Source organism: Myotis brandtii, unplaced genomic scaffold (genome assembly GCF_000412655.1).
Source record: "Myotis brandtii unplaced genomic scaffold, ASM41265v1 scaffold973, whole genome shotgun sequence".
In the NCBI taxonomy this organism is placed as follows: Eukaryota; Metazoa; Chordata; class Mammalia; order Chiroptera; family Vespertilionidae; genus Myotis; species Myotis brandtii.
The window spans coordinates 257,817-264,291 of record NW_005372038.1 but is presented as its reverse complement, the minus strand read 5'-3'; the positions used below and the strand labels follow the sequence as shown (position 1 = coordinate 264,291).

Here is a 6,475-nt window from a genome sequence, read left to right as displayed (position 1 = left end):
ATATATATATATCTTTTTAAAAAGCAAAGAAGGGTGGCACCCTTAATATATAGGTGCAGAGGTCACAATTCAAGCAAAGTGCCAAAGCAGTTATCTGGATATTTCAGGTAATGGAATTTAAATAATCTCATTCAGTTCTCCTAGATCAGCGGTTCTCTACCTTTGGGGGTCGAACGACCCTTTCACAGGGGTCACCTAAGACCATCGGAAAACACATATATAATTACATATTGTTTTTGTGATTAATCACTATGCTTTAATTATGTTCAATTTGTAACAATGAAAATACATCCTGCATATCAGATATTTACATTACGATTCATAACAGTAGCAAAATTACAGTTATGAAGTAGCAACGAAAATAATTTTATGGTTGGGGGTCACCACAAAATGAGGAACTGTATTAAAGGGTCGAGGCATTAGGAAGGTTGAGAACCACTGACTTAAAGGGTATGGAGTGATTGACAGGAGTGACTGACAGGTGTTCAACAGTCATTCAACCATTAGGATTTGCATTACAAATCAGAGCGCATGAGGACAGAGCAAATCTGAGGCCTGGTCCAAATCCCTCGTTTTATAAGAAAGAAACAGACACATAGGCAAATTAAGGGGTTTTCCCAGCTCTCGTATTCATTCATCAAAAATAGACACCAGAGTCTAAGTGTTTCATTTAATGTGGAAATTACTTTTTTAAGGAAAAAATAATTTTTGTCCTTAGCCCAAAGAAATTAAACACATTGGATTAATAAATAGCCCAGATCACCATCTTGGGGTTTTTTTTTATCAAAGGCTATTAAAGCGCCTTAATATTTCAATTGGGGTTTTTAATATAAGGGAAAGTAATAGCCTTTTTCTCCCTCTCAAGTTGAAAATCCTGAGACTTGTCATTTTAACATATATTCAAGCTATACTTGTCTGCCTGTCTTGGGGTAATCAGCAGACTCGTATATGTAAATAGCAGAGACTCATCCAAAGTATTTTCTTACCATTATTATAACCTTATATAAAATCACCCCCGTATTCACGAGGCAAACTTTGGCCCTCTTTCAGAGAGATGCTCCTGCCTACAACTGAATGCATCATCCCTTTAACCTTCCAATTATTCAGGGACCAGTATCACATCTACTGGAAGAGACGCCAATAAATCCAAAGGGAGATGATTTAAGAATAATAAAACAACTACACAAAGCAAATAATAAAACTACCATCCTGACTAATAATTTCCAAATGTCTGGGTACCATTTTCAACCGAAAGAGTTTTCCTATTAACTCTAAGGAAAAGCAGCGGTTCTCAACCTGTGGGTCGTGACCCCTTTGGGGGTCGAACGACCCTTTCACAGGGGTCGCCTAAGACTATTGGAAAACACATATATAATTACATATTGTTTTTGTGATTAATCACTATGCTTTAATTATGTTCAATTTGTAACAATGAAAATACATCCTGCATATCAGATATTTACATTATGATTCATAACAGTAGCAAAATTACAGTTATGAAGTAGCAACGAAAATAATTTTATGGTTGGGGGTCACCACAACATGAGGAACTGTATTAAAGGGTTGCAGCATTAGGAAGGTTGAGAACCACTGCCCTAGATAATAATAACTATGATATGATCACAGAAACTAATTCCGTTAGCTATGCTAGGAAACAGTGATACAATTATTGACTAATGTCTGCAAACTATTGTATAGCTTTAACTAAAAGAGAATATACAAAAATGTTTCTTAAAAAATGAAAATTATTTTAATTGAAGCAGCATTAAAGGAATAATTTAGCCACAAACTTTTTAAGAGTACATTTAAAATCCTGGGGCACAGCACTGAAGGTGTTAGACATTGAGAGGCCGTTTCAGTGTATTATTAGGGCATTTTTCCAGAAAAATTACTCTAAATTCTGAGAAAACCAAAGTAAAATATGACTGCTTTTTAAGGTCCAAAGAAGGACTGCTCACTTGTATTACTTGAGTCCATGGTCAAGTGTCTTGTTTTTATTTAAATGACAAAATCCAATGCCCTTCTTACTTTTCTAAAGGTTAAAAAAATAGATCAAAATTAGACTTTGAAGAAATTGCAAAATTCAGCTGCCTTGAAAACTGTTTTTCTTGTAACTGTGGATCTAGTAGTAATGCCTACAGAGACAGCATCAATAATCAATTTTATAATTTAGGAATGAAATAAAAGCATGGTAGAGAAGAAAATAAAATCCTGACATCCTTTTTAATGTGTCAATTTGAAATTACCTTCACTAATTTATTTTTGAAAGAAACCATAACATTGAGGAAATTATTCCTTTTGTAAAAGTTCTGAAACATGATTTGGGAAGAGGAATCACCATCTTTCTTTAAATCCACAAATTCATTAAAAAAAATTAAGAGTTATAATGAAAAATACAAAGACTTCATATTTATTGTTATTTAAATGAAAAATAAGGTATATAAAACTTCAAGTAATACTAATCTATACTAGTATACTTAATTTTGAGGAATAAAGGAAGGGAAACTGAGAGGACAGAGAGAGAGAATCAAAAATAGAAAGAACAGGAAATAAAGACAGGAAATAGAGACAGGAAGACAAAAAGAGAAGAGGAAAGGGAAAATAACACAGAGAGCACACAAGACCCACACAAATATAAATTGATTTTTGACAAAGAGTATAAGAGCAGTCCAATAGAGAAAAGACAGTTTCATCAAATGGTGCTGCAACAATTGACAGCCATATGCAAAATAAAAAAATTATCCTCAACCTATACCTCACACATTTTATAGCAATTAACTCAAAATAGATCAAAGACTTAAATGTAGAACAAAAGTTCAACTTTCAGAAGAAAGCATAGAAGAAAATCTTCAAGGCCTTGAGTTAGCGAGAGTTCTTAGATGTAATTTAAAAAAAAATTAATTGGAATCTATCAAAATTAAAATATTTTGCTCTGCAAATGACAGAAGAATGATAATACAAGCCAGACTAAGAGAAAATATTTGTACATCACCTATCTGACAACACTTTTAATCAAAATATATTAAGAACTCCCAAAAGTCAACAGTAAGAAAACAATACAATTTAAAAATGGGCAAAAGATTATCTATACATTTCACGGAAGATATGGTTAATAACATAAAAAGATGTTCAACCACTATTCTGTACACCTGAAACTAATATAAAATATTTAATATCAAAGATTTTTTTAAAAATATATTTTTATTTTAGAGAGGAAAGGAGAGTAGGAGAGAGATAGAAACAGCAATGATGACAGAGAATCATGGATTGGCTGCCTCCTACTTGCCCCCACTGATTCACATGCAGATTTTTGTTTGGACATGTTTCTATTCTATTGGGTAATACCCAGAAATGTAGTTGCTGGATCATACAGTAAATGATGCTTAACTGTTTGAGGAACTGTCAGACCGTTTCCCACAGCAGCAGTACCATTTTACATTCTCATCAGTATTGTATAAGGGTTCCCATTTCTCCATATCCTGTCAATATTTACTGTCCATCTCTTGATTACAGCAATACTGGTGGATGTGAAGTGGTAACTCATCGTGGTTTTGTTTGTATTTCCCTCATGGAAAATAATATTGAGCATCTTTTTCATGTGCCTATTGGCCATCTGTATATCTTTAACGAAATACCACTACATACATCTTAGAATAACTAAAATAATTTTTTAGCTGACGATACCAAGTGTTGACAAGGATGCAGAGCAACTGGAACTCTCATATGTTGTTGGTGGGAATATAAAATAGTAAAGCCACTCTGGAAAGATAGTTTAACAGTTTCTTATAAAGTTAAACAGTTAAACATAGAGTTACCATTATGACCCAACAATCCCATTTTCTTTTTGGTATCTCTCCAAGAAAAATGAAAACTTAAGTTCATACAAACACCTGTACATAAATGTGTATAGCAGCTTTTTTCAAAATCATGATTCACCCAAAACTGGAAACAATCCAAACATCCTTCAACTGGTGAATGGACAAATGGTGGCATATCCATATAATAGAATATTCCCCAGCAATAAAAAAATGAAGCATTGATAGACACAGAACATGTATGAATCTCAAATGCACTGTTATGTGACAGAAGACAGATTTAAAGGCTACATGCAGTATGACTGTATTTATATGTCATACTAGAAAGGCAAAACTATAGGAAGGGAAAACAGAGCAGTTGCTGCCAGTAGTTGGGGTTGCAGAGAAGGGTTGACTACAAAGGTATAGCACAAAGGATGTATGGGGGTGTCTGGAGTATTGCGGTAGTGATTACATGAGTATGCATTTGTTGAAACGTATAGAGTTGTACAAGAAAATGCTAATTTTGCTGTATTTAAATTTTAAAACGGATAAAACAAAAAGCAGTAGAAGGAATAGAATTTAGAGTTGAGGAGCTCACAGAACAGACAAGATTGGAGAGAAAAAGCAAGCAAATTAGAAGGTCAATCCAGGAAAGCCAACACCTAAAGAACAGGAAGCCCAAAAAGAGATGAAAAAAGTAGAGGGGAAGAAATGATGATGGTGATTATGATGATATCATGAAAATTCTAACACTGCAGGATATGATTATCTTTATTTAGATTAAAAGGTTCCACGAAGTAGCCACAACAATGAAAACAAAACATGATGATCAGCAACGCACATAACATTTCTGAAGTCTGGGGATAAAGAAAAGATTTTAAAATCTTTCAGAGAGAAAAAAAGGGGTTATATACAAAAGATCACACATATGCATAGCAATAAACTTCTCAATAGAACTAGAAGCTAGAAAACAATATGGTTCAATATTTGAGGGGAAAGTATTTCCAACTTTGAATTACATATTACACTATCAATCAGATGTTGGAGCTTTCAAAAATGAAATATTAAAATAATTTACTTTCTCAGAAAGCTACTGGAGAAATATCTGAAACCAAAATAAAAAGTTTAAACCACAGAATAAGGTAGGAAGGCACAGTATCCTGGAAACAGAAGATTCAATATAAGAGAGAAGCAAAGGAATTTCCACTATAAGGATGAAGGGGAACTCTGAGGACAAACATTTAGGAAGACTAAATAGAGAACAACCAGTTCAGGTAAAAGGAAGAAGAACACCAGTGCAAACATTTCAAAAAACTTTTATAAATAAGTAATAGAAGTTATAGATGACCTAATGTATTTAAACATACTAGGATATACACTTCTGTTGGAGAATTTGAGATGTTTCTATAGAAAATTGAGCAAATGAAAAAAAGTATACAAAAAGGTTAAAAGTTTTATAGCAAAGGAAATGTAATCAATGAACATATACTACATGGCTCGGATGTGATCAATATTATACTTCAGTAATTGTAATAATGTCAACACTGAAAACATCTCACAGGAACTGATAAAGCTACCTTTTTGGGTTTTTTAAAATGTAAACATCATTAATAGATAGTCATATATAGGAAGTAGGATCAGAGATGGAGAGTAGTGGTACATAAAACTGCTGTTTCTTAGAAACCTTGTAGAACTCCTTAATATTTTATATTATTTACATGTATTAGCTTAAGAAATAATAAAAATTAAATTTAAAAGTTATTCAGTATGTGAGCAAGAAACAGAATAGCAGAATAAACTGAAAAATGAGTAGAATTTTTACAGCTACAAGGGATCTCTTATTTTAGCGATGAAAAAATCAGGTTTCAAACAAATAATTATGACTTGTCCAAGTTTTCCCATCCGTTCAGTAACAGTACTAGGATTCCAACTATATATTGTTGCATGATTATTATTATAAAGAGGAATTGTATACCAAAGAAAAGATATGAACAAAGGCTCAGAGGTGGTTAAGTACAGGTTATGTTCCCCAAATTAGTACAATAGGAATTTATTTAATACTGTCCTTTGAAATGTCTATTGCACCTGAACTCCCTTGACTATTCTTCAACAATTAACTACACTAATCCTGTAAACCTCTAAAGCAGTGGTTCTCAAATAAAGGGCTTGATAAAACAGATTGCCCCACACTCAGAGATTGTCTCAGGGCTAGATTGGGTCCTGAGAATATCAAGTTCTCAAGTGTTGCTGATGCTGCTGGTCCAGGACCACACTTTGAATAGCAGTGCTTTAGAACAATGTGTTCCACAAGTTATTACTAAGTGTTGTTAAAAGAGTTTCAAGGCCAAAATTTTAGGAACACTGCATACTATAATCCTATCTTTGAGTTGCAAAAACAAGGTTTGGGAAAGGCCAGGTCAAAGTTAAGCAGGTTAACTTAATCCATTTCAGTTATTAATGGTGTTGTATGCATTATAGCTATTACTTTAAAATTATTTCAAAGTTTGAGAAATTTGCTCTAGAAATTTTTCTGTGACTATACCTAAAGTTGTTAGGATAATGAGCTAAGACACTGCATATCAAGTGAGTAGTAAGTGCTTATTTAAGTACTGACGAATGTCAGCTGCCAAATAAAACAGTTCAGTAAGAAATTATTGTTTGGTTAAAGAAGAGAGAGG

At 33.1% G+C, this 6,475-nt stretch overlaps 1 protein-coding gene across 1 annotated transcript in view; it reads right to left on the bottom strand.

Annotated features, from left to right (window-relative positions):
• ALG13 (ALG13, UDP-N-acetylglucosaminyltransferase subunit) overlaps positions 1-6,475 on the bottom strand; it is an 87,659-nt gene that overhangs the window by 66,146 nt on the left and 15,038 nt on the right.